We start from the raw sequence: 27,450 nt of genomic DNA, 5'->3' as shown, positions 1-27,450 counted from the left end.
CTGGTATGGATTTTAAGGGGAACTCCGCACCAAAATAAAAAAAACCAGCGTGGGGTCCCCCCAAAAATCCATACCAGACCCTTATCCGAGCACGCAATGTGGCAGGCCGCAGGAAAAGAGGGGGGACGAGAGAGCGCCCCCCCCCTCCAGAACCGTACCAGGCCACATGCCCTCAACATTGGGAGGGCATGTGGAGAACCAGAAGAACCAGAAGAAGATGGAGGAAGAAACCGAACGAAGATAGAAGATAGAAGATAGAATAAAGAAGAAGCATTTAAATCAAGGAATTGTCAAAAACTGTCTCTTGTCATTTTTAACATTTTTGACACTTTTTTTGTGAAATGGTAGGGGTACTTTTGTACCCCCTTACTATTTCACACAGGGGGGAGGGCCGGGATCTGGGGGTCCCCTTGTTAAAGGGGGCTTCCAGATTCCGATAAGCCCCCTGCCCACAGACCCCCACAACCACTGGGCAAGGGTTGTGGGGATGAGGCCCTTGTCCCCATCAACATGGGGACAAGGTGTTTTGGGGGCTACCCCAAAGCACCCTCCCAATGTTGAGGGCATGTGGCCTGGTACGGTTCAGGAGGGGGGGCACTCTCTCATCCCCCCCCTTTTCCTGCGACCTGCCAGGTTGTGTGCTCAGATAAGGGTCTGGTATGGATTTTTGGGGAGACCCCATGCCATTTTTTAAAAAAATTTTGGCGCAGGGTTCCCCTTAAAATCCATACCAGGGTCTGGTATAGATTTTGAGGGGGACCCCAGGCCATTTTTTTTAAATTTTGGCCGGGGTTCCCCTTAATATCCATACCAGACCTGAAGGGCCCGGTATGGAATTTAGGGGGACCCCCCACGTCATTTTTTTAAAAATTTTGGTTCAGGGTTCCCCTGTGGGGAATTCCCATGCCGTTTTTATCAATGAACTTTTATGTGTATTGTCGGAGCGGCAATTCATTAATAGCCACAAGTAGTTTTAAATGACTTTTTTTCCTTTGAAATGTCATTTTGCTGTCGGACTGTTCTAAACACAGGAAACATGCTCCCCTTTACAGGCATACTATAGACACCCCCCAGGTACGAAATTTAAAGGAATATTACACTTTTATTGTTTCACTTTAAGCATTATTAAAATCACTGCTCCCGAAAAAACTTCCGTTTTTAAAACTTTTTTTTTGCATTGATCCATGTCCCCCGGGGCAGGACCCAGGTCCCCAAACACTTTTTATGACAATAACTTGCATATAAGCCTTTAAAATTAGCACTTTTGATTATTCATGTTCGTGCCCCATAGACTTTAACGGTGTTTGCGTGTTCAAACAAATTTTTTGCCTGTTCGCATGTTCTGGTGCGAACCGAACAGAGGGGTGTTCAGCTCATCCCTAGTCAGGAAGGGGGTAAATCTTTCCGGGGCTGAAGTGGTAAAAATCTATACCAGACCCAAAGGACCTGGAATGGATTTTGGGGGGACCCCACACCATTTTTTTCTTAATTCTGTCATAGGGTTCCCCTTAACCACTTCAATACAGGGCACTTTCACCCCCTCACCCCCTTCCTGCCCAGACCAATTTTCATCTTCCAGTGCTCTCCCACTTTGGGTACAGAGTTGCATGACTGAGTAATTGTCATTCAAACAACATTTTTATCATTTTTTTCACACATATAGAGCTTTCTTTTGGTGGTATTTAATCACCATTGGGTTTTTTCTTTAGCTAAACCTACAAGTTAGTGGGGTGCGTCCTGTTCACAGTGTTCAGCTAAACCTACAAGTTAGTGGGGTGCGTCCACCTCACAGTGTTCAGCTAAACCTACAAGTTAGTGGGGTGCGTCCACCTCACAGTGTTCAGCTAAAGCTACCTGTAGAAGGTTGGTGGTGTTCTCATACTACAGGCAGGCAGCTGATTTTGCTAGCTGCAGTATCAGTACATATATATATATATATCCCAGCTTAGTGCAGCTTCAGGCCATTAGTATGTCTGGAAGGCCAAGAAGGAGAGGCAGACAGTCACAAGCCAATAAGAGAGGGCAAGCAGGCTCTGTGTCTAGTGCTGGTCGTGGAGACGGTGCATCCTCATCAGCACGTGGCCGTGGGACACGCTTGGCCTTTTTTTCGGCAGCTGGTCGTGTTGAGCCGCAACATGTGGAAGACTTGGTCGAGTGGATGACCAAGCCGTCCTCATCCTCCTCATCCTCTCTCACCCATGCCCAGGGTACTTTGTCTGGCAAAGCAGCGGCCTCTTCCCTCGGCTCAATGTCATCAGTGACTCCTTCCCTAGCCCCACCATGTCCTCCTGAGGAGTCCCTCGAACTGTTTGACCACAGTGTTGGGTACATGCTCCAGGAGGATGCCCAGTGTTTGGAAGGCTCTGATGATGATACTGAGCTCGATGAAGGCAGTAACATGAGCACGGACAGAAGGGGTGCCCAAGAAGGACAGCAATCTGGCAGTCATGCTCCCTCTGCTGCAGCATACTGCCAGGTTTGCTCCAGTGATGAGGAGGGAGGGGATGATGAGGTCACTGACTCAACGTGGGTGCCTGATAGGAGAGAGGAGGAGGAGGTGGCACATCATAAGGGCAGCACATTGACTGCATCACACCCCAAAGCTCCACATGTGCAGGGCGCTGCAGTCTCTGCGCGTTATTCAAAAAGTTCTTTGGTGTGGGCCTTTTTTGAGACGAGTGCATCAGATCGCACCGCTGCTATTTGCAACATATGTCTCAAGCGTATCTCGCGTGGCCAAAACATCTCCCGCTTGGGTAACACATGCTTGACCAGACATATGTTGACCTGCCATGCAGTTCGGTGGCAAGCGTATCTAAAAGACCCACACCAAAGAACAAAGAGGACCTCTCCTTGCTCCTCAGCTGAGATTTCCAATCCCACTATACCTTCAGTCCTCTCTGAGACCTGCACTGAGAGGAATGAAGGTGTAGAATTAGGTGTGTCACAGCCAAGTACTTGTGGGCAATCTGCTTTTGGTACACCGACGTCAGATTGTACCAGGTAAATTTCCCTGCCCCAGCTGCTGCACCGCCGAAAGAAGTTTGCTCCCAGCCATCCACATGCCCAGCGGTTGAATGCTAGCTTGGCAAAATTGCTAGCACTTCAACTGCTGCCTTTTCAGTTGGTAGACTCTGCCCCCTTCCGTGAGTTTGTGGAATGTGCGGTTCCTCAGTGGCAGGCACCCAAACACCACTTTTTCTCACGGAAGGCGATTCCGGCTCTCTACCGGCATGTGGAAGGCAATGTTCATGCCTCGCTGGACAGGGCGGTCAGCGGTAAGGTGCATATTACCGCTGACTCATGGTCCAGCAGGCATGGACAGGGACGTTACCTAAGTTTCACGACGCATTGGGTGACTCTGCTGGCAGCTGGGAAGGATGCAGGACAAGGTGCAGTAGTGTTGGAGGTTGTTCCGCCACCACGCCTCCAAAATGCTAATGATTGTGACACACCTCTCTCCTCCACCCCCTCCTCTTCTTCTTCCTCCATGGCCTCTTCCTGTGCTTTGTCCTCGGAACCAGCGGTGCTCCGTAGCCGTTCAAGGGGCTACGCAAGTACGCAGGCCAAAAGATGCCATGCGGTGATTGAGCTGGTGTGCTTGGGGGACAGGAGCCACACTGGGGCAGAGGTTCTGTCAGCTCTGCAGGGGCAGGTTCAGAGGTGGTTGACGCCACGCCAACTTAAGGCAGGAATGGTGGTTTGCGACAATGGCACCAACCTCCTCTCTGCCCTCCGACAGGGACAAATGACCCATGTGCCCTGTTTGGCTCACGTCCTTAACTTGGTGGTGCAGCGGTTCTTGGGCAGGTACCCGGGCTTACAGGATGTCCTGAGGCAGGCCAGGAAAGTCTGTGTGCATTTCCGCCGGTCATATAATGCTAGTGCTCGGCTGACGGACCTCCAAAAGGAGTTTAACCTGCCCAAGAACCGCCTAATCTGTGACATGCCCACCAGGTGGAACTCAACGTTGGCCATGCTGCAGCGGCTGCACACGCAGCAGAGGGCCATCAATGAGTACCTGTGCGACTATGGCACCAGGACATGGTCAGGGGAGCGTGGTTTTTTTTCCCCACACCAGTGGGCCATGATCAGGGATGCATGCACTGTCCTGTCACCATTCGAGGAGGCCACGAGGATGGTGAGCAGTGACAGTGCATGCATCAGTGACACTGTCCCCCTTGTCCACCTGTTGGAGCACACGCTGCGTGGAATAATGGACAGGGCACTTGAGGCAGAACAGAGGCAGGAAGAGGAGGACTTCCTTAGCTCTCAAGGCCCCCTTTATCCAGACAGTGTTCCTGCGTGCCTGCCGATCACACAGGAAGAGGAGGAGGAGGAGGAGGAGGAGGAAGATTGTGTCAGTATGGAGGTGGAGCCTGGCACTCAGCATCAGCAGCAGTCTTTAAGGGATCAGTCCCAAGAAACACATGGACTTGTACGTGGCTGGGAGAAGGTGGCTGCGGACCATGTCGTTAGTGACCCAGAGGACTCCGGACCGAATGCCTCAGCAAACCTACGCTGCATGGCCTCCCTGATCCTGCAAAGCCTGCGTAAGGATCCTCGTATTCGTGGTATCAAGGAGAAGGACCAATACTGGCTGGCAACCCTCCTTGATCCACGTTACAAGGGTAAGGTTGCGGACCTTATCTTGCCATCGCAGAGGGAGCAGAGGATGAAACATCTTCAGGAGGCCTTGCAGAAAGGTCTGTGCAACGCGTTCCCAGAGACTGGGAGGTTACAAACTCCTGTTTCTGGACAACGTGTTGCTGAGGCTTCGGTCAGTCAAAGAAGGAGCGGTGGAGAAGGTGGCCGTCTGACCGATGCGTTCAGACAATTTTTTGGTCCGCAGCCCCAAGGTATGATCGGTTCCAGCAACCATCGCCAGCGTCTGTTTTACATGGTGCAGGAATACCTAGGGGCAAGATCAGACTTGGACACCTTTCCCACCGAAAATCCTCTGGGTTACTGGGTCTTGAGGATGGATCACTGGCCAGAGCTTGCACAGTATGCAATTGAGCTACTGGCCTGTCCTGCATCCAGCCTTCTTTTGGAACGCACATTCAGTGCTGCTGGAGGCGTGGTAACCGATCACAGGGTGCGTCTGTCCACCGACTCGGTCGATCGACTGACCTTCATAAAAATGAATCAGTCTTGGATCACCACCAGCTACCAAGCACCTGATGCTGATGTAACCGAATAATTTTTTTTGAAATCTCAGATCCCTTCAAAGACTGCCTATACTGATGCTGAGTGACTATCCCTGAGTAATTATCCTCTTCCTCCTCAATCATCACGCTGATAGCTTGTAAGAAGATTTTTGGTTCTGGGCACCAGCACCAGTGCCTAAGGCCCAATTTTTCTGCCCCTGTTTAACAGGGGCGTGTAATTACAATTTTTGATGCAATACTTTGCAGCAGGGCTCGTTCCTGTGTTCCAACTAGAGTGTCTGTGAGGGGTTGCAGTGTTGTGGCACCAGCACCAGTGCCTAAGGCCCAATTTTTCTGCCCCTGTTTAACAGGGGCATGTAATTACAATTTTTAATGCAATACTTTGCAGCAGGGCTCGTTCCTGCGTTCCAACTAGAGTGTCTGTGAGGGGTTGCAGTGTTGTGGCACCAGCACCAGTGCCTAAGGCCCAATTTTTCTGCTCCTGTTTAACAGGGGCGTGTAATTACAATTTTTGATGCAATACTTTGCAGCAGGGCTTGTTCCTGCGTTCCAACTAGAGTGTCTGTGAGGGGTTGCAGTGTTGTGGCACCAGCACCACCACCACCAAAACCACCAAAGGCCCAATTTTTCTGCCCCTGTTCAACAGGGGCATGTAATTACAATTCTTGATCTAATATTTCACAGCAGGGCCCTGTGAGGGCTTACGTTGTTGTGGCCACAACAACACCTAAGGCCCAATTTTCTGCTGAGTGTATAGGGCAGGCCCCTACTTTCAAACATCTAACTTACAAACGACTCCTACTTGCAAACGGAAGGAGACAACAGGAAGTGAGATGAAATCTACCCCTAGGAAGGGAAATTCTCTCCTGTAAGAGTTAATATGGGAAAACATTTCTCCTTTCCACTGATGCTTTCCAATCCTTGTTACACAAAAAAACCCAAATTCTAAAAAAAACATTTGTCATTGGGACAAAAAGTGAGGTGAAATCTTCTAAAGAGGAGGAAAGACAGCAAAACAAATGTCACAGGGGTGATAACCCTTCCCTATGTTTTCCAAAAAGCTTAAAAAAAATATTTTGGCTGTAGCTAAACACGTTAAAAATGTACCAGTTCAAAATGACAAACAGATTCTACTTAACAACAAACTTACAGTCCCTGTCTTGTTTGCACCGCCTGTATACTGCTGTTCAGAGTATATAGGGCCTGGTGGCCCCACACCTTTCCTTATTTTAATTTGGGTGCGGGGTTCCCCTTAATATCCATACAAGACCCAAAGGGCCTGGTAATGGACTGGGGGGTACCGTTTGTCTCACTGATTTTCATCCATATTGGCAGGACCCGACATTACATTAAACCCGCAAGCAGTTTTAAATGAGATTTTTTCCTTTAAAAATGACATTTGGTGCAGAGAAAGTTCTAAGTTCTAAAGTTTTTTTTGCATTGATACATGTCCCCTGGGGTAGGACCCGGGTCCCCAAACCCTTTTTAGGACAATACCATGCAAATTAGCCTTTAAAATGAGCACTGTTGATTTAGAACGTTTGAGTCCCATAGACGTCAATGGGGTTCTAACGTTCGCGCGAACTTTCGGTCCGTTCGCAGGTTCTGGTGCGAACCGAACCGGGGAGTGTTCGGCTCATCCCTACTCTGGAGAGTAGGGATGAGCTTCGAGTTCGAGTCAAACTCATGTTCGACTCGAACATCCGCTGTTCGCAAGTTCGCCGAACAGCGAACACTTTGGGGTGTTTGCGGCAATTCCGAATGCCGCGGAACACCCTTTAAAAGTCTATGGGAGAAATCAAAAGTGCTAATTTTAAAGGCTTATATGCAAGTTATTGTCATAAAAAGTGTTTGGGGACCTGGGTCCTGCCCCAGGGGACATGGATCAATGCAAAAAAAGTTTTAAAAACGGCCTTTTTTTCAGGAGCAGTGATTTTAATAATGCTTAAAGTGAAACAATAAAAGTGTAATATTCCTTTAAATTTCGTAGTTGGGGGGTGTCTATAGTATGCCTGTAAAGGGGCGCATGTTTCCCGTGTTTAGAACTAGAACAGTCTGACAGCAAAATGACATTTCAAAGGAAAAAAAGTCATTTAAAACTATTGCTGGTCCGACAATACACATAGAAGTTCATTGACTGTGATGTGTGATGTGGGGGTCCCCCTAAATTCCATACCAGACCCTTCAGGTCTGGTATGGATATTAAGGGGAACCCCACGCCAAAATTAAAAAAAAAACAGCGTGGGGTCCCCCCAAAAATCCATACCAGACCCTTATCCGAGCCGGTGGTTGTGGGGTTCTGCGGGCGGGGGGCTTATCGGAATCTGGAAGCCCCCTTTAACAAGGGGACCCCCAGATCCCGGCCCTCCCCCCTGTGTGAAATGGTATAGGGGTACAAAAGTACCCCTACCATTTCACTAAAAAACTGTCAAGAATGTTAAAAATGACAAGTTTTTGACAATTCCTTTATTTAAATGCTTCTTCTTTCTTCTTTCTTCTTTCTTCTGTCTTCCTTCATCTTCTTCTTCTTCTTCTTCTGGCTCTTCTGGTTCTTCCTCTGGTGTTCTCGTCCAGCATCTCCTCCACGGCATCTTCTATCTTCTTCTCCTTGGGCCGCTCCGCACCCATGGCATTGGGGGAGGCTCCCGCTCTTCTCTTCATCTTCTTCTCTTCTTCATCTTCTTCTCTTCTTCATCTTTTTCTCTGGGCCACTCCGCATCCATGCTGGCATGGTGGGAGGCTCCCGCTGTGTGACGCGTCTCCTCTTCTGACAGTTCTTAAATAACGGGGGTGGGGCCACCCGGTGACCCCGCCCCCTCTGAAGCACGGGACATGACGGGACTTCCCTGTGGCATTCCCGGTGATGAAATTTTTATCAATGAACTTTTATGTGTATTGTTGGAGCGGCAATTCATTAATAGCCACAAGTAGTTTTAAATGACTTTTTTTCCTTTGAAATGTCATTTTGCTGTCAGACTGTTCTAAACACAGGAAACATGCGCCCCTTTACAGGCATACTATAGACACCCCCCAGGTACAAAATTTAAAGGGGGGCGGGGCTCTGACGCACGGTGACTTGACGGGACTTCCCTGTGACATCACGGGGAATGCCACAGGGAAGTCCCGTCATGTCCCGTGTGTCAGAGGGGGGCGGGGTCACCGGGTGGCCCCGCCCCCTGTTATTTAAGAACCATCAGAAGAGGAGACGCATCACACAGCAGGAGCCTCCCTCCGTGCCAGCATGGATGGGGAGCGGCCCGGAGAAGAAGATGAAGAAGAGAAGAAGATGAAGAGAAGAGCGGGAGCCTCCCCCTATGCCATGGGTGCGGAGAGGCCCAAGGAGAAGAAGATAGAAGATGCCGCGGAGGAGATGCTGGACGAGAACACCGGAGGAAGAACCAGAAGGATCAGAAGAAGAAGAAGAAGATGAAGGAAGATAGAAGAAAGAAGAAAGAGGAAGCATGGATGCGGAGCGGCCCGAGGAGAAGAAGGGAAGAAGACGCCGCGGAGGAGAGGCTGGATGAGAACACCGGAGGAAGAACCAGGAGAACCAGAAGAAGAAGAAGATGAAGGAAGATAGAAGAAAGAAGAAGCATTTAAATAAAGGAATTGTCAAAAACTGTCTCTTGTCATTTTTAACATTTTTGACAGTTTTTTAGTGAAATGGTAGGGGTACTTTTGTACCCCCTTACCATTTCACACAGGGGGGAGGGCCAGGATCTGGGGGTCCCCTTGTTAAAGGGGGCTTCCAGATTCTGATAAGCCCCCCGCCTGCAGACCCCCACAACCACCGGCCAGTGTTGTGGGGATGAGGCCCTTGTCCTCATCAACATGGGGACAAGGTGTTTTGGGGGGCTACCCCAAAGCATCCTCCCAATGTTGAGGGCATGTGGCCTGGTACGGTTCAGGAGGGGGGGCGCTCTCTCATCCCCCTCTTTTCCTGCGGCCTGCCAGGTTGCGTGCTCAGATAAGGGTCTGGTATGGATTTTTGGGGGGACCCCACGCTGTTTTTTTTTTATTTTGGCACGGGGTTCCCCTTAAAATCCATACCAGACCTGTAGGGTCTAGTATGGAATTTAGGGGGACCCCCACGTCTTTTTTTTTTAAATTTTGGCCGGGGTTCCCCTTAATATCCATACCAGACCTGAAGGGCCTGGTATGGAATTTAGGGGGACCCCACGTCATTTTTTTTTATTTTGGTTCGGGGTTCCCCTGTGGGGAAATCCCATGCCGTTTTTATCAATGAACTTCTATGTGTATTGTTGGACCGGCAATGCAATAGCCGCGAGTAGTTTTAAATGACTTTTTTTCCTTTGAAATGTCATTTTGCTGTCAGACTGTTCTAAACACAGGAAACATGCGCGCCTTTACAGGCATACTATAGACATCCCCCAGGTATGAAATTTAAAGGAATATTACACTTTTATTTTTTCACTTTAAGCATTATTAAAATCACTGCTCCCGAAAAAACGTTCTTTTTTAAAACTTTTTTTTGCATTGATCCATGTCCCCTGGGGCAGGACCCGGGTCCCCAAACACTTTTTATGACAATAACTTGCATATAAGCCTTTAAAATTAGCACTTTTGATTATTCATGTTCGTGTCCCATAGACTTTAACGGTGTTCGCGTGTTCGAACAAACTTTTTTCCTGTTCGCATGTTCTGGTGCGAACCGAACAGGGGGGTGTTCAGCTCATCCCTACTGGAGAAACCTAAAAATGGCTGTCCACCAACGTTTACCATCCAACCTGACAGAACTGGAGAGGATCTGCGAGGAGGAATGGCAGAGGATCCCCAAATCCAGGTGTGAAAAACTTGTTGCATCTTTCCCAAAAAGACTCCTGGCTGTATTAGTTCAAAAGGGTGCTTCTACTAAATACTGAACAAAGGGTCTGAATACTTAGGACCATGTGATATTTCAGTTTTTCTTTTTTAATAAATCTGCAAAAATGTCAACAATTCTGTGTTTTTCTGTCAATATGGGGTGCTGTGTGTACATTAATGAGGAAAAAAAATGAACTTAAATGATTTTAGCAAATGGCTGCAATATAACAAAGAGTAAAACATTTAAGGGGGTCTGAATACTTTCCGTACTTTCCGAATACTTTTCCGTAAAAAAAGAGAGAAAATTGTATAATTATAAGATTTTGCAAATAAGTAATTTTTGTTTATAAATTTGGGCCAAAAGGTATACTGCTACATATCTTTGGTAAAAATAACCCAAATTACTGGATATTATTTAGTCTGTGTGAAAGTTATAGAGTCGACAAGCTATGGTGCAAATCATAAAAATTTGATCACACATGATATACTGACATCTCATTTCTTGAGGCCCTGAAACCCCAGGACAGTACAAATACCCCCCAAATGACCCTTTTTTGGAAAGTAGACAGTCCAAGGTATTTAGTAAGGGGCATAGTGAATTTTTTGAAGTTGTAATTTTTTCACACAATTATTGGGAAAATTAAGAAATTATTTTTCTTTTTACACAAAATTGTCACAATAAGTTATTTCTCACACACAGCATATTCATACTTCCAATTACACCCCAAAATACATTCTGCTACTCCTCCGGACTCAGTATACTACATGCAATACTACATGTTTGAGACTTTTTGACAGCCTGGCCACATAGAGAGGCCCAACATGTAGGGAGCAACATCAGGCGTTCTAGGAGTATAAATTACACATCTAATTTCATTCCTACCTATTACACTTTTCCTGGAGCACCAGGGCAGTGGAATTACCCACAAAATGACCCAATTTTGGAAAGAAAACACCCCAATGTATATTCTATGAGGCATGGGCTGCAGATAGGTACTCGGGTATGGTGATGGGCTGCAGGAGGGAGGGAGTGTTCCTGCTGGCGTAATTTTACACTGCGCCAGTAGGGAAGTGGTTAAAATCCATACCAGACCCAAAGGGTCCCCCCACACCGTTTTTTCCCCATTTTTTTTAAATATACATTCTTTTTTGTACAATATTTTTTTTTAAATTTAGCTCTCAGCGGGGAAGCCTTAACAACCTTTTGACTGTGCACTCGGCGGGCGAACATTCCACTAAGTGCCAAGAAAGTTCGGGTGTTCGAGTACCTAGATGGGCGATGTTAAGACCAAACTTCTGCTCGGCCCAAACTGTTCGCCCATCCCATGTGGTACTTGGACACTGTAACCCCTCACAGTTACTCTTGTTGGGTGCAGCAATGGGCCCTGCTGTTAAAAATTAGAAAAAAATTGAACCTACATGCCCCTGTCAAACAGGTGCTGAAAAATTGGGCCTTGGGTGTTGGTGGTGCCTGAACATTGTAACCCCTCGCAGTTGCTCTTGTTGGGCACAGGAACGGGCCCTGCTGTTAAACATTTGTAAAAAAATTTAAATGACATGCCCCTGTCAAACAGGTGCAGAAAAAATGGGCCTTGGGTGTTGCTGGTGCCTGAACACTGTAACCCCTCACAGTTACTCTTGTTGGGTACAGGAACAGGCCCTGCTGTTAAAAAGTAGTAAAAAAAATGTAAAACAGGTGCAGAAAAATTGGGCATTGGGTGTTGGTGGTGCCCTAAACCAAAAATATTGTGGAAGCTAGCATCATCAAGATTCAGGAATAAGATAGGCAGCATAGGCAGTCTTCAAGGGATCCCAGATCTCTAGCAAATTCAGTCAGTTACATCAACATCAGGAGCTTGATAGCTGCTGATCCAGGACTGATTCACTTTGATAAATGTCAGCATATCAACGAAGCCTGTGGACAGGTGCACTCTTTGATCTGTCACAAACCCTCCAACAGCACTAAATGTCCGTACAGAAAGCACGCTGGAAGCAGCATATTGAGCAAGTTCGGGCCAGTGGTCCATCCTCAAGACCCAGTAACCCAGTGGATACTCAGGTGGAAAGGTCTCGAAGTCAGCTCTTTCCCCTAGATATTCCTGATCATATAATGCAGACGCTGCCGATGTTTGCTTAAACCTAACAGCCCTGACCGAATGAGGCCTCAGAAACACGTTGTTCAGGGAATGGTAACCTCCCAGGGTCTGGAAAGGCGTTACAAAATTTTTCTTCAAGGCGTCCTGAAGATGTTTCATCTTCTGCTCCCTTTGCAAAGGCAGGATGAGCTCTGCAACTTTACCCTTGTAACGTGGATCAAGAAGGGTTGCCAGCCAGTAATGAACCCTCTCCTTGATACCACAAATCCTCTGGTCCTTTCAAAGGCTTTGCAGATACAGGGAGCCCATGCAGCATAAGTTTGAAGAGGCATGAGATTCTGAGTCCCCTGGGTCACATAGGATGACATTGTCAGGAACTACCTCCTCCCAACTACGTACAAGTTCTTGGGTTTATGGGGACTGAAAACCATCCCTTGAAGACGGCTGTATGTTATCCTTCACATCCATGCTGACACAATCTTCCTCCTTTTCCTCCTGTGTGTTTGGCGGCCCCTCAGGAATGGTATCTGCATAAAGGGGGCCTTGAAAGGAAAGGAAGTTTTCCTCTTCCTCCTGCTGTTCTGCCTCAAGTTCCCTGTCCATGATGTCATGAAGAGTGTGCTTCAGCAGGAAAACTAGAGGGTCAGTGTCATTGATGCAGGCATTATCACTGCTCACCATCCTTGTGAGCCTCCTCAAATGGTGACAGTAGCCACTGGCGTGGCAAAAAGAAGCCAAGCTCCCCTGAGCCTATCCTTGTGCCATACTCACACAGGTACTCATTGATGGCCCTCTGCATGTGCAGCCACTGCTGCATTGCCAACGTTGAGTTCCACCTGGTGGGCATGTCACAAATGAGGTGGTTGGTGGGCAGGTATCAGAAACCATGAAATCAGGCCCAGACAGAAGTACAGTTAAATCACACTTGTTTAATAATAAAAGTAAAAACAACAAACGTAGCCAAAACATAGCCAAAGTTCAGTAACCGGAACTGATAGTCAGCCAAGCCAGAAATCAGGGATCAATGTAGTGGAACAGCAAGCAGGATATGGAGCCAGAAGGGATTTCAGCAAAGCAAGTCTAGAATAGGATCGCAGGAGATAGTTTCTGTGATGTTGACCAAGGCGAAGGCAGAGCTTCTCTGGACTGGATGGATTAAGTAGGCAGGACTGATGAGCAGGATATCATCAACAGCTGAGTAACTGTGGAGAGATAGGAGCTGGCAATTAGCCGACAGCTGAGCCCCGCCCTGACAGCAGGTTGAAATCCCGCTGAATGTCAGCCAGTTGAGCACTGGCATTGTATGACCGTCAGAAATGGCTACATACTTTTCTGGCCTGCCTCAGAAGATCTTGTAAGCCTAGGTATCTGTTCAAGAAATACTGCACCATAAAATTCAGGACACGTGCCAAGCATGGAACATGTGTCAAGTGTCCCTGTTGGAGGGCGGAGAGAAGGTTGGTGCCATAGTCGCACACAACCATTCCTGGCTCAAGCTGCTGTGGCATCAACCACCTCTGAACCTGCCCTGCAGAGCTGACAGAATCTCTACCCCAGTGTGGCTTCTGTCCCCTAGACAGCCCAACTGGAGCACCGCATGGCATCTTTTAGCCTGACTGCTGGCGTAGCCCCTTGAACGCTTAAGGAGCGCTGCTGGTTAAGAGAACAATTCAGCAGAAGAGGCCATAGAGGAAGAAGAAGAGGAGGGGGTGGAGCAGACAGATGTGGCAGAATCACCACCAGCTTTTTTCTTGTTAAATATATTTATTGAGTTTTCACAGAAGAAGAAATAAAATGATACAATACATGGATACATATCAATCGTCAGAAGATCTTTGCAGTATGATAAAAAAGATAATTAAATAAGTTAATAAAATAAAGAAATTTTAGAGATATCTTACAACCATATTTACTATACACTAGTTGGGATTCTAGATGTAAGATTAGAGAAATAAATCAAGTTATTAGACTTAGTATCCACAGGAATATTTTAGGAAATAATAAAAGAAAAGGAGAGGGAGGAGAGATAAAGAAGGAAAGAAGAGAGAGAAAAAAAAAAAAGAGAGTTTCCCGGGATGATGATCCAGCTCTCATTAGGTATACAAATATAATATATATTTCAGTAATAATATGATATATATCTTAGTGTGGTAACAACAGAGATTGGTCAAAATCTGTAGGGAGGTAGTTTTTAACCCATGGTTGCCAAATTTTGCGAAATTTATTTATTTTATTTTCTTCAATAGCTGTCATCTTGGTGTATAAAAGTGCTCTGTTCATTCTGTGTTTAGCTTCAGCAAGAATTAGATTTTGGGACTTCTACGCCTTGGCAATCGTTTGTTTAGCTGCAGTGCTAAGTTGGATAAACAATTGGAATTGAGTATGGGTGAGTATTGTGGGTTTAAGGTTTAGGAGTGCCGTTGCAGGATCTGGAGGAATCGTGATTTCCAGGGCTTTAGAATCCATAAGAAATATATTCTTCCAGAATTCTTCAACTACGGGGCATTGCCACCATATGTGAAAATGTGTTCCTGCTGTGTCACATCCTCTAAAGCAATTAGGTGAATATGTGGGGACAAATTTAGCTATTCTAGCTGGTACAAGGTACCAGCGTGCTAGAACCTTGTAATTAGTTTCTACAGCAAAACAATTTGGAGAGGAAGTTTTGGTGGCTGACCATATATTCGACCAATCTTGTTTATTAAACACTCGATTGATATCTTGTGCCCATTTAGTTGTGTATGAGGGTAGAAACTCACTAGATTTCATATTAAGTTGGAAATATAATATTGAGATAAGTCCTCTAATGTGTGGATCACTTATACAAATCCGCTCAAATTGAGTCATTTGATTAAGAGTTGAGCCTGTACTAAGAAGTGGTTCATAAAAAATTTTAATTTGTAAATATCGAAATATTTCAGTTTTAGGTAACCCAAAGGTTTCACATGTTACAGGAAATGTATAAATAGCTTTAGTCGAGGAAAGATTGTATAAACGAGTCAGGTTCATAGAGGTCCATGCAGAGAATGATTTTGGGAATTTCCAGGCAGGATAAAAGGCTGGATTATTAAGAAATGAAAGCAAGGGATTATGTGTTGATTGAAGATTATGTGCAAATTTACATTTATCCCATACTGCTAGGGTCTGTTTCGTGATAGGATTAGAAAGATGTATTCTATCAGCAGGACAGAGCCAAAACATATTTTGCCACTGAGATAGGGTCACTTTCCACTGATTCAATAGCTACCCATAGGGGAGCTTCTACAGAAGTATGATACTTGGGTATAAGTGCTAGCTGTGCAGCGTAGAAATAGGAGGAAAAGTTGGGCAATCCCAAACCACCACTCAATTTATTAAGGTAAAGCGTAGATTTAGGTATACGAGGTTTGGTGGTACCCCAAATGAAGGACATAACTCTACGTTGAGTAAGTCTAAGAAAGTAAGATGGTAAAGAAATAGGGAGTACCCTAAATAAATATAAGAATTTCGGCAGGATTGACATCTTTACCGCATTAATCCTTCCCAACCATGACAATGATAGAAGAGCCCATTGTTTCAGGAAGCCGGAAGTTTGTTTAAGGAGGGGTAAGTAATTTGCCGCAAAAAGGTCTTTAAGAGAGATTGTGAATTTTATTCCTAGGTATGGAAGCTGCTTTGGAACCCAAGTAAAGGGTAAGGAAGTTTGTGCCTGCCGAAGTTCTAATTGAGATAAGGAAATATTTAATGCATTTGATTTTGTTGGATTAACATGTAGTCCTGATATTTGGGCAAAATTATCTAGTGTTTTTAGTAGATTAGGGGTGGATATATGGGGATGAGACAAAAATATGAGAATGTCATCCGCAAAGAGACATAGTTTATGGTGATAACCACCTAGTTCGATACCTTTAATGTCAGGATTGGTTCTAATAAGGTGTGCCAGGGGTTCTATTATTAGAGCAAAAAGTAGAGGGGAAAGAGGGCATCCTTGTCTAGTGCCTCTTTTGATATCAATCATTGTTGACTTATAGCCTGCATATTTAATATATGCTCTAGGATTATTGTATAAGGATGAGACCCAGGTTAAAAAATTGTTTCCAAATCCCCATTTACCAAGGACATATTCCATATAAGGCCACGTAACCGAATCAAATGCTTTCCTTATGTCTAAGGATACAAGGCAAGCTGGGATTCATCTAGTTTTAGCCGCATTAATAAGTAAGAGTGCTCTCCTGATATTATCTCCAGCTTGGCGTTTAGGCATAAAGCCTGTTTGGTCTTTATGGATTAGTAGGCCAATAATATTATTCAGTCTAGTGGCCAAAATTTTAGCAATTAATTTTATATCGAGATTTAGGAGGGATATAGGACGATAATTAGTCCAGGAGGTAGAGTCAGAATGTGGTTTGGGGATCATTGCTATTATAGAGGTGAGGTCTCTGTTCTAAATGAGTTACTTTTAAGGATCGAATTGAAGGCTTTAGTTAAGACAGGTGTTAAGATTGATGCAAATTGTCTATAATATGTTGCCGAAAATCCATCTGGGCCTGGTCTTTTACGTAATTTAAAAGATTTTATTGTGTTAAGGACTTCAGTATCTGTAATTGGACATTCAAGAAGATCTTTCTGTTGTTGATCAAGGTTAGGGAGCATGGTATTGGAGAACAGTGTGTCTGCTTTAGTTTTATCAACATTTGAGGCAGAAGAATATAGTTTAGATAACTTAGAGCGAAAAATTTCAAGTATTTTCACTGGGTTACTAGTGTAAGATTCCCGGGATACTTTCAATCTGATAGGCGTATGTATATGTTGTGAATTTTTTAAAATTCTGGCCATAGGTGTATCAGGTTTATTTGCCCTGCGATATTGAACATGCTGGCGTTTACTTATAAGTTTATCTGCGGTATCAGTAAGAAAAAGATCTAGATCCAGGCAGGCTTTTTCTAGTTTGGTACTGTTGGTAGCATTCGGGGAGGTTTGAAAAGTTTGATGACAGTCATTAAAGGTAGATTCAAGTTTTGCAAGCAACAGTTTGCGTTCTCTTTTAAGGTTAGTTGCTTGTTGTATCAGTCTACCCCTAATGTCTACCTTGTGCGCCTCCCATAATGTAATAGCAGAGACATCGTCTGTATCATTGGATTTTAGGTAATCAGAATGTGCTTTTTCAATCTCAACACGATGAGAAGGGTGGGTCAGAATTGAATCGTTTATACACCAAGTGGTATCGTGTGATCTAGGAATTGTGGAAGCAATGGTAATGAATACTGCGCAGTGGTCTGTCCATGGAAAAGGAATGATTTTGGATGATATGATTTCTGGTAGCATACTTGACGGGATTAGTATATGATCTATTCGTGAAAAAGAGTTATGCGGATAAGAATAATGAGTGAAGCGCCTACTAATAGGGTTCATCTCTTGCCAAGTATCTACCAGGCTATGAGGGGTGAGTAGATTTTGAAAAGTTAGGTTTATTGAGTTTGTGGTAGGTCCAGGGGGAGATTTATCTAAGAACGGGAAAATAGTAGCATTAGAATCCCCACAAATAACAACAGTACCAAACTTATGTACTTCTATAAGTTGAAAAAGGTGGGATAAGAAAGCAGTTGGGCGTTTGTTAGGGGCATAATAAGACACAATAGTAATAGGATTATCAGAAATAAATCCTGTTAGGAGAACATATCGTCCTTCAGGGTCTGTTATTTTGGATACAAGATTAAACGGAGTGGAATGGTGAAAACCAATGAGAGTTCCGCTCTGTTTAACCGTAGCTGAAGCAGTATAGAATTGTGGATATGATGATGAAAGAAATTTGGGATAAACTTTGTCAGTAAAATGCTTTTCCTGCAAACATATAATATTAGCTTTTTTCATAGCAAAAGAGCGTAAAGCCTTGGTTCGCTTATGTGGAGTATTAAACCCCTGTACATTTAATGACAAGATATTTATAGGAGCCATAAAACAACGAATGCGAATATTATAGCATAACAAGCAGAGTACTCACCGAGAGCCAGGATCACCAACCCGAGAGTCAGGAGGGAATAGCAAAGATTAAAGAAAGAAGCAATAGAATAGAAAAAGAAAAAAGGAGAGGAGAATCGAACAAACCCAATATGAAGACAATTTAGCAGTATATAAAGGCTAAATAATAGGGTGTAGGAGCATCTCAGGAGAGTTTTTAGAACTCTCTGAGAGGGTCCTGGACCACCAATAGAGACCCCCATAACAATGGTAGGAGTCCTTAGGTGGAATAAAGGGCAACAAGAAATTCCTAAGGGATGTATAACATCGGAGGACCACAGGAACTATTCCATTACTATCATGGAAAAATTTCGCTTAAATTGTTACGAAAAAAGAAAAAATAAAGTTCAAAAACTTGAGAGGAAAAAAAAACAGAAAAAAGTTAATATAAAAAAAAAAAAAAAAAATATTAAAAAAAAAAATATTTTTGTAACATAACAGTAGTATGTAGCCATAACTCATTTTAGTCATGAATATGGCCAGTTTATTAACTCTGTCAGCATACTGTGCTGGAAAAAAGTAGCAAGGATAAATAACTAGTCTGGCATAGATTGTCAGTCCATTGAATCCTCATTGTTTGGTGGTGAATGTTCATATCGACCTCGCTTGTTAAGATTTTGATGGGAAGATGTGGAATAGCTGGGTTTTGGGTCTTTGTTTTGCTGTGTAGAACGAAAAGCTGAGCGCCTATGAGACTGGTCATTTGGTAAGATTGCTTCGGCTAGGCCCATATCAAATAGGGCTGACTTCAAGTCCTCTGAAGAGCGACAAACATATTTTGTTTCCAAATGAGTAAATCTGAGACAAAAAGGAAATCCCCATTGATAGGAAATTTGATTTCGCTGGACTACCTGGAGTTGAGGTTTAAGTGCACGTCTTTTTGCAACCGTTAGTGGGGACAAATCTGTGAAGAGTTGATAGGTATTGCCCTGGAAGCTAAGAGATTCTCTCCCTCTGGCAGCTGTTAGTATCTGTTCTTTGGTTCTGTAAAAGTGCAATTTAGCTATAATATCCCTCGGGGGACCATTTATTTTGCGTGGGGCTAACGCTATATGCACTCTATCCATTTCGAACCTGTCAATAGGGGTTCCAGGTAATAATTCTTGAAAGAGCGCCGTGATATTAGCCTGCAGGTCTAGAACAGATTCAGGGATTCCCCTGATTCGCAGATTCGATCGACGATCTGTGTTCTCTTGGTCCTCTAAACGATTTTGTAATGTAAGCTTTTCCTCTTTTAGTACCTTCATCTCAGACATGTAGTTCTGTGTAAAATTATCAATTTCATCAACCCTCAGTTCTAAGTCAGCTGTTCTCTGACCTAGTTCTCTAATTTCTTTAGTCAGTTTGTCAGTTATATGATCAGAAGTCTGTTTGAGGGCTTTTTGAAGCATACATTCAAATTTTTTGAAGATGTCAGACTGTGTAGCAGCTTGTAATTCACAGTATTCATTTTCAGACTCAGACTCACCGTTAGCAGCCTGTGTCTTCTGACTGTGAGGTAAAGATTTTTCAGTGTATTCACCGCTGTGCTGACTGGGAGGTAAAGATTTTCCAGTGTATTTACTGCTGTGCTGACTGTGAGGTAAAGATTTTCCAGTGTATTCACCACTGTGCTGACTGTGAGGTAAAGATTTTTCAGTGTATTCACCGTTGTGCTGACTGTGAGGTAAAGATTTTCCAGTGTATTCACCGCTGTGCTGACTGTGAGGTAAAGATTTTTTAGTGTATTCACCGCTGTGCTGTGGGGGAGAAGATGCCGCCGCCATTCCAGCCGCCAGCCTGTGTGCCGTTTCCTTTGTTTTTCCTGCTTTAATTTTCCTTTTAGGAGCTCTCAAGACCATTGTCAGTGAAGCTGACAGTATTAGGTAGGATTTTCTGCAGTTTTGGGATACTTGCTGGTTCACTGGGACCTGTAGTCCTCCGATGAAAACTCCCGAGGAGCGGAGCTTTAAGGTAATATTACCTTCACCTCAGGCTGCCGCACATGTGCCACCACCAGCTTTTTTCCTTGTCAAAAGAAGTTTATTGAGTATATAATGTTATAAAGATACATAAAGTAAGTTTACAAGGATCTATAAAGTAAGCTCAATGTTTTACAGTAGGGTTTATATAGGTAAATATCATGAAATTTCAAATATTAAACATTGGGTTCACGTAAACCTAAATTAAAGATATATATCATTTCCTTAGTTACTTTTGTAGGTATTTAAATGATTTATACCTATTATACATATTGTTTACAAGTAGAGTGTATATAGGTCAAATAAATTCTGATAATGAGCTTTAATCGTAAGGTGGAGAAAAGGAAAGAGAAAGAAGAAAAAGGGTTGAAAGGTAGAGGTATGGTGCACAAGGTTGTCCCGCTCGTCAGTTTATTATTCTTTTTAGTTCTCTTTGAAGCCTTAGAATGGGTGTCTCTGTAAGTCATTTAATCTGTTACCATGGCAACAGGACAGAGTCATTGAAGTTTGACAGGAACTGTTGTTTTATCCAAGAATGCCAAAGTTTTTCAAATTTTGGAATTTGATTTTGATCGATGGCTACCATCTTAGCATGGGACATTGTATTATTCATTCTGTGAATTGTTTCTGCTAGTACCAATGTAGGAGATTTCCATGCCTTGGCCACTGTTTGTTTTGCAGCCGTTATTAGTTGGATCATAAGTTTGAATTGAGAGAGTGTTAACCATTCTGGTTTTAGATTAAGTAAAGTTAAACATGGATCTGGTTGTATTATTTTTTTAAATATTTTAGATGCAATCACGAAGACTTCCTTCCAGAAGGTTTGGATTACTGGGCACGTCCACCATATGTGTAAATATGTGCCTATTTCTGGGCATCCTCGAAAACAAAGAGTTGAGGTATTAGGTGAATATTTTGCCACTCTAGCGGGTACAAGGTACCAGCGAGTTAGGACTTTATAATTTGTCTCCAGTGCTAAGATGTTGGGTGAAGATGACTTAGATGTGAGCCATATGTTAGACCAGTCCGTGTCTTCTAAAGTTCGTCCCAGGTCCTCCTCCCACCTCTGAACGTAAGAGGGTCTATTAAGATTTGCTACTCCATATAATTGATTATAAAGTGATGAAATTGTACCTTTAGCAAATGGATCTTTTGTACAGATTGATTCAAAAATGGATAATTGGGATAATGGTGTATCCCCCTTTAGGAATGGTGTATAGAAATTTTTGATTTGGAGATATCTAAATATCTCAGAGTTTGGTAGATCATATTTTTCTCTAAGTGATGGGAATGAAAGGAATGATTTAGATGCTATGAAGTCATTTAGTGTCTGAATGCCTGATGTTGTCCAAGCTTTAAAAGAATTTGGGTAGATCCATGCCGGATAAAAGGCCGGATTTCTGATAAAAGAAAGGAGAGGATTGTGTGGAGATTGTAACTGATATTTGGTTTTTAGTTTATCCCAGAGAGATAAGAAGTGTTTAGTTATGGGATTATGAATTTTAAAGCGGTCTTTAGGATCAAGCCATAATAAATTTGATATTAATAGAGGGTCATTTTCTGAAGCCTCTATAAATACCCATAATGGGATTTCCTGTTTTGCATGGTATTTGGACAGACTGGCCAAATGTGCTGCTCTGTAGTAGTTAGTAAAATTAGGGTATCCTAGGCCTCCTTTATTTTTGGGAAGATGTAGTGTGTGTATAGGTATACGTGGTTTAGAAGAGCCCCATATAAACGAAGTTGCTCTTTTTTGTACTATTCTCAAAAAATAGGAAGGAATTGGAATAGGGAGGACTCTGAATAGATAAAGCAATTTGGGTAGAATAGTCATTTTGATTGCATTAATCTTCCCTATCCAGGATAAAGGAAGTTGCGACCATTGTTTTATTAGATTTGTGATCTGTCTTAATACAGGAGGATAATTGGTTGAGAATAAGTCAGAATGAGATGCTGTTAAATGAATTCCAAGATATGGGATTGATTTTTCTGCCCATGTGAATGGGAGTGCAGCCCTAGCCGGGATCAATTCCATGTTTGTGAGTGAAATATTAAGCACTAGGCATTTCTTAGGATTAATCATAAGGCCGGATAGGGCTGCAAATCCATCAAGAGCTGGTATTAAGTTAGGACCAGAGACCTGTGGTGATGATAGAAAAAGTAATATATCGTCTGCAAATATACATAATTTGTGTGTAATACCTCCTACTTCAATGCCAGTTATAGTTTGGTTTGTTCTGATGTATTGGGCCATGGGTTCGAGTATAAGGGCAAATAATAAGGGAGATAATGGGCAACCCTGTCGGGTACCTCTTTCGATATTAAAGGCTTCAGATTTGTATCCAGCATATTTTATATAGGCTTTGGGTTTATTATATAATGCTTTGATCCATGTTAAAAAGTGGGGTCCAAAACCCCATTTTTGTAATGAATATTGCATATATTGCCAGGATACTGTGTCAAATGCCCTCTTAATATCGAGAGATAGAAAACATAAAGGGATTTTCCGTTTTTTAGCAATATGTGCCAATAACACTGCCCTGCGTATATTATCGCCTGCCTGTCTATTTGGCATGAAGCCTACTTGATCTTTATGTATTAATTTTCCTATAATGCTATTGAGGCGTTTTGCTATTATTTTTGCTAATAATTTAATATCGAGGTTTAACAGAGAGATAGGCCGATAATTCACACAGGAAGTATCATCAGAAAGGGGTTTTGGGATCATACAAACAATTGCCATTAGTGTTTCTTGCCGAAAAGAATGTCCATCTAGAAGTTTGTTAAAAGTTTCAGTGAGAATGGGAGAGAGTATTTCTGAGAATGTTTTATAGTATAAAGCCGAGTAGCCGTCTGGGCCTGGTCTTTTGTTAAGTTTTAGGTCTTTTATGGCGTTAGCAACTTCATCTATAGTTATAGGCTCATCCAAACTGCTTTTTTGATTCTGAGATAACTCAGGTAAGGTTATTTTTGAGAAGAAGGATTCAGCTTCTGTAGGATTAAATTCATTGTTTGTCTTGTATAAAGTTGCGAGATGTGAGTGAAATTTATGGACTATTTTAACTGGATAACAAGTGTAAACATTTTTTGATAATTTCAAACGTATTGGTTTGAAAGATTTGTTAGTTGAATTTAATGCCCGAGCCAAATATGTACCTGGTTTGTTTGTATTCATGTAGAAATTGTGTTTGGAGCGTTTGAGGGATTTATCAACTGACTCAGTAAGAAATAGATCGTATTCCAATCTAGATTTTTCCAGATGAGATTTTGTACTCTGAGATGGATTATCTTGAAATGATATGTAGGCTGCATTAAAATTGAGTTCTAGTTTTTTTGCTAGATTTTTGCGTTCCCGTTTAAATAGTGCCATTTGTCTTTGTATTGTACCACGCAAGACAGGCTTATGAGCTTCCCACAGTGTTATTGGGGAGATGTCTTTTGTATTATTAATTGATATGTATTCCTTTAAAGCTTGTTCAATGGCCATCTGATGTAGTGGGTGTTTGAGCATTATGTCTGGTAAGTACCACGTTGGGTCATGCGCTTTTGGTATGGCTGAGGCTATAGTAGTGTATACTGCATTATGGTCAGACCACGGAATCGGAATTATATCTGATGCAATAATTTCTGGTATCATTCCTATTGTTAGAAAAATATGATCTATTCTGGTGAAGGTTTGATGAGGGTGCGAGAAATAAGTGAATTTCTTTTTCATTGGGTTACTTTCTCTCCATGAATCTACCAGATTGTATTTGGAAAGAAGTTGAGAAAAAGGTAATCTAGAGGTTATTTTGGATGGTGTAAAAGGTGATTTATCTAGAAATGGGAGGAGGACCTGGTTCGAATCCCCACACATTATTACTGTTCCTATTTTGTGTGTATTAATCACTTGTAATATATGTGAGAGGAATGGTGTAGGTTGTTTGTTAGGAGCGTAGTAGGAAATCACCGTGATTGCTGTATCCATTATATAACCCATGAGTATCAGGTATCTACCTTCTGGGTCTTTAATTTCTGATGATAAGGTGAATGGTGTGGATCGGTGAAATGCAATTAGAGTTCCCCTTTGCTTGGTACAGGCAGAAGCCGTGTAAATTTGTTGATAAAAAGGAGAAATATATTTTGGAGTAGAATCTTTGGTGAAGTGTGTTTCTTGGAGGCATACTATGTGAGCCTTCTTGTTATGGAAAGTACGGAAGGCTTTGGTCCTTTTTTGAGGGACATTTATTCCCTGAACATTCAGGGAAAGTATATTCAGTGGTGCCATGGCAATAGATCAAATAGTTTTGACTTACTTTTTGTTATACAGAGCTGACTGCGCAGATCAACCTGTGTGGACTGAAGAGATGAATAGATAGAAAAGAAACCAGTGAATTCTGGAGTAAAGAGTAAACAAAAAACATATGAGATTAGATGATACATTGTATAAATTATTTTTTGCAAGTAATCACAATTTACCCGTGAAAGAGAATAAATATCTCTCTCAGGGGAATAAGTGCCTTCGTCACACTCCCACATAATATGGTTGGGAGAATGAGGAGGGCTAATGGGGGTACACGGATCTTCCGCTTACAGGAGAGAAGTGCTATGTCAAAAGACATCAAAATGATGTTTCATTAATTGGAGTGCAGAAAATAGTTTTTGTTGAAATTATTTATTCCAGGGTGGTTGTATATGGTTAGTCTTGCCCTAGGCTAAATAATTCAGTTAGAAAGGTACTGTTAATAACTTTGGTATTGATGAAGATAGTTTGAATTATTTTGGGATTTTAACCCTTTTAGAGTAAACAATTACATATTTTATTCATATGTAACTGTTTAGATATGTTAACTCATAAAACTGAGGTTGTATTGCTTCAGATTAGAATAAACAAAAACATAATTCTAGGAACTAGTTAGGTAATAATATATTTGTTTTAAGAAAAGAAAGAAAAAGCTTCCATTACTTCTGGATTATTGAACATATTTGTCCTAAAAAGTAATAAATCTATTGTTATTACCTGATAATATATAACTGAACAAGAATTTCCTTATTTCACTTATATATTCTAAGGCTATATGAATCAGAAGTAATAAGAAATATAACTGGAATGTAACATGATCCCACACAGTGTGTGACTATCAGAATGCAGTTACGTTCAGTTATAAATATAGGTTTTTTATAGAGAACCATCTCTTAGTATAATAAATGAAGAGATATCAGGAATTAGGATGTCAGTCCATTGAATCTTCTTGGTCCATGGATGATGTGGCATAACGGCCTCTTTTGTGAGAATGATGATTCCCATTTTGTTCTGAAATTTTCTGGGTGCTGCCTGAAGGTGAAGATGACGCCATTCTTCTGCGTGTGGGAGTGTTGCTGCTTGTGGGTTCTGTCAGATTTAATTTTAAAAGGGTTTGTTGTAGTTCATCTGCTGATCTGCTTCTGTAAATTGTACCTTTGTAGTTAAATCTGACTGAAAAGGGGAAGCCCCATTGATACATAATGTTGTGGCGTTGCAGTTCCATTAGTTGGGGTTTCATGGATCGTCTTTTAGTAATAGTAAGTTGGGATAGGTCAGCAAAAATTTGATAATTGTGTCCTTGAAAATTAAGTTCCTTTTTTTCTCTTGCAGCAATTAGTATTTGTTCTTTCGTTCTGTAATAATGAAATTTTGTGATTATATCACGTGGGGGTCCATCTTTCTTTTTGGCTGTGAGGGCTCTGTGTACTCTGTCCAGTTCTAAACGTTCAATAGGGATATCTGGCTTTAGTTCTTGTAATAGAGCAGTAATAGTAGATTGCAGGTCTGTCACAGTTTCAGGTATTCCCCTTATGCGCATGTTTGAACGTCTGGCTCTATTTTCGTAATCTTCGAGCTTAGTTTGAAGTATTAAATTCTCTTTTTTTAATTGTTCCAATTCTGTTATATTTTCTTGGGTTGTAATTTTAATTTCATCCATTTTTATTTCTAAGGCTGCGGTGCGGTTTCCCAGCTCTCTTATTTCTTTGGTTAGGCTTTTTGTTATTTGGTCTGAGGTTTGTTTTAAAGCCTTATGAAGCATCTTTTCAAATTGTAATAATATTACTGGGGATACTGAGGAGGCTTGTGGAGAAGTTTGTGAGAGGATTTGTTCTGTATCTGACTCAAATGGAGAGTCTTGCTGTGACATTTTCTGTCTGTGAGAGCGCCCTGATGCTGTATATTGTGAGGTGACTGGAGCTGCTTCAGCTGCAGTGAGTGCCTGTGAGCTCTTTGTGAGGTGATTTTTATTTCTGCCACGGTTTCCTCCCAGTACCATATTTCCTGCCCAAACTTTCACAGTTTGTTCCCTGGGGCAAAAAGGTTCAAATGGATACCTTTTGAGCCTGCAGGCTCCGCTTTGTCCTTCTCTTCTCTCCTCAGCGGTGTGGAGCTCTAACAATGCATGTCTGCTCCGCTAGGCTCCGCCTCCTGCCCCCCCACCAGCTTTTTTCAAGCATGGTGGCGGAACAAGCTCTAGCACCGGACCCTGTCCTGCATCCTTCCCAGCTGCCAGCAGAGTTGCTCAATGTGCCGTGAAGGAAATGTAACGTCCCTGACCATGTCTGCTGGACCATGAGTCAGCAGTAATGTGAACCTTGCTGCTGATTGCCCCGTTCAACGAGGCCAAAACATTGTCTTCCACATGATGATGCAGAGCTGGAATGGCCTTACGTGAAAATACATTTATTTTTGGAACCTGCCACTGTGGTACAGCACATTCTGCAAATTCACAAAAGGGGGCAGAGTCTACCAGATGAAAAGGCAGCAGTTGTAGTGCTAGCAATTTGGCCAAGCTAGCATTTAAATGCTGATCATGTGGATGGCTGGGACAGTATTTTTTTATGGTTTAGAAACTGGGGTAGCAAAATTTGCCTGTTGAAATCCACAGGTGGTGTACTGCTAGCAGGTTGGTTGCAATAACTTGTGGCACCCATTACTATACCATCATTCCTCTCAGTGTAGGTTTTTGAGAAGCCTTGAGGTATAGTAGGGGTAGAGATCCCAGGTGAGGAGCAAGGAGAAGTCTGCATTTTTTTATGATGTGGGTCTGGTGGGTCTGGTGTGGGTCAGGTGCTGCTGCCAATGGACTGCATGGCAGGTCGTCATATATATTGTCATGCATGTGGTGCCCAAGCGGCTGGTGATCCACTTCAGACAGAGATTACAAACAGCAAAGCTGCGATCTACTGCACATGTTTTGAAAAAAGCCCACACCAATGAACATTTGGAAGTCAGGGAGGAGTCAGCTGCGCCCTGCACCTGTGGAGCTCTGTGGTGTGATGTAATAGTGTGGCTGCCCTTAAGCTGGCCCCTAAAGGACATCCTGCCTCGTTGGAGTTGTGCCTCCTCCTTCTCCCTTTCCTCCTCTGTTCTCTCAGGCACCCAAGTACAGTCAG

Source organism: Aquarana catesbeiana, linkage group LG04 (genome assembly GCF_042186555.1).
Source record: "Aquarana catesbeiana isolate 2022-GZ linkage group LG04, ASM4218655v1, whole genome shotgun sequence".
Taxonomy (NCBI): domain Eukaryota; kingdom Metazoa; phylum Chordata; class Amphibia; order Anura; family Ranidae; genus Aquarana; species Aquarana catesbeiana.
This window is presented reverse-complemented; position numbering follows the sequence as displayed.